The sequence below is a fragment of the Condylura cristata genome, unplaced genomic scaffold, assembly GCF_000260355.1.
Source record: "Condylura cristata isolate star-nosed mole 26May11 unplaced genomic scaffold, ConCri1.0 scaffold00023, whole genome shotgun sequence".
NCBI classification, from domain to species: Eukaryota; Metazoa; Chordata; class Mammalia; order Eulipotyphla; family Talpidae; genus Condylura; species Condylura cristata.
In genome coordinates this window covers 7981520-7983581 of record NW_004567124.1, presented here as the reverse complement: position 1 = coordinate 7983581, position 2062 = coordinate 7981520, and positions in this window count along the sequence as shown.

The following is a 2062-nucleotide window of genomic DNA, read 5'->3' as shown; positions in this document are numbered from 1 at the left end:
GCAGACCTCTCCTGACCCCCCCGCTGCTCCCCTCAGCAGTGAACTTCGTAGATCTGCCTGTTCTGTTCCCCACTCTGTCTCTGGGGACCCTGAACTCTGGCTTGTACCCCAGTTACAAATAAATTAATCTTAAAAAGAAAAAAAAAAGGTACCATATTGTATGTGGTTCTCCAGGATGCTTTTTTTCATTCAACACTTGTTTCTCCAGGAAAAGTAGAGAATGTAGATTTTGAGGTAGACAAAAATTGCACAGGAAACCAGATTTCAGGTACTCCAGCTGCGTGACTGCATGCAAATTACTTCACTCCACTGAGTCTCAGCTTCCTCAGTTATATACATGGGGCTCATGGGAGTAAATGAAATGTTGCACATGAAGTGTTCTATGGCTGAACAGCTTTCGAAAAATTATCATGAACTGCTTTTTTTCATTTTTGTGCTAGTTCAGGGCATTCACTGATTAATAAGGGGAAAAAACACAAAATCATTTCTCGCTAGATAACAAACTGTTTTTTTAGATTAAGGCCAGGGAACACAAATTTTATTCAATAAAATGAAGACCTTACTAAAATACAGAGTATGACTTGCTAACGCATGGAGGGGGAGAGAAAAAGAACTACCCAAAGAGCACGAAAAACAGGAAGAGAGAAACTACGAACGGGAGGTCACTATTTTTTTAGCCATCAATTAACCATTATTTACAGCTCTTAAACTGCTCCAGTCCCCAAGTCTATTAGGTTTGCTTAGAATGGAATCTCTTAGCACACCACCAAGGAAGACATTATTCTTCCAACAGTGAACGGAACAATGTCCCAACAATATTAACTGGGCACCAGATGGAAAGAAAGTTCTACAAATCTGTGCCAGATAAAATTCCTTATAATATCCTAGTCCTCAAATTAGCAATCTTCACATGTACCTACTTTGCTTGTGGAACACAGGGCTCATCTTGTCTTCTGTGATTCACCTTTTATGGTATAGCCTTCATTTGCTTCCAAAATAAGGTTTTCAGCAAATAAATATCTGAGTGGAAAAGGCAAATGCTACAATCTGGACTCAAAAAGTCAGTGAGGGGCCCACCCTGGTGGTGCAGCAAGTTAAAGCACTGCACTAAGAAGCTAAAACCACTTCCACATGAGTTCGATCCCCGCCTGCCCTGGAGGTGACCACATGGCGCGGCAGACCTCTCCTGACCCGCCCGCTGCTCCCCTCAGCAGTGTGCTTCATCCATCTGCCTGTTCTGCTCCCCGTTCTATCGCTGGTGAATCCTATCACCCTCCGCATCTCTGGCCTGTACCCCAGTTCCGTGTGCACAAATAAATAAATCTTAAAAAAAAAAAAAAGTCAGTGAGATTGACATTAAAAACCAACACAATAAAATATTTATATGTGCATTTGTGAAATATTAATGCCGCATCCTACAAACGCACAGGCAAACTCTGGGGCAGGGCATCCTCAGACCTCTTCAAAGAATTGCACTTTAAACCAGCACAGCTCTTGTCACTGGGAATGTTCCATTCGCCTCAGAGCACACCATGGTCTCTCTCAGCTTTCAAGTGTCAGCTGGCCAACACATTCATCTTCAGAGCCAAATGAGCATACCTGGTTCCCCTGGGCCAGCAACTCCACTCAGTCTCACACCGGGGGCACCAGCCAGCTGCCAACAGAAAGGCCTACATGGGAGTGGAGGGAACACAGGCTTCTGGGTAGAGGGTTAAAGACACCCTCAAAGGATATGTATACTCAGGGGCTCCCCCACCCTCTGCCCAGTGCCTGGACAGTGCCACCCAGGGAATTTTCAGAAACCCATCAGGTGCCATTTAACACCAGAGAGCTGGGCTGAGGCTACTTGGTCAATGGGGCTTTACATACCCTATGAGAAGCAGGCTAGAAGGAGCAACCCGAGGCAGGCCAGAGTCCGGGGGTTCCCAAGACTGATACAGAATGTGTAGCCTCCGAGGGCTGGGGCCACATCTGTCCTGTTTGCTGTACTAATCCAGCATCTAGGACAGTGCCAGGCACTTAGGGGGCACCCAATGAAGAACTCTAAGTTCACTGATTGAGG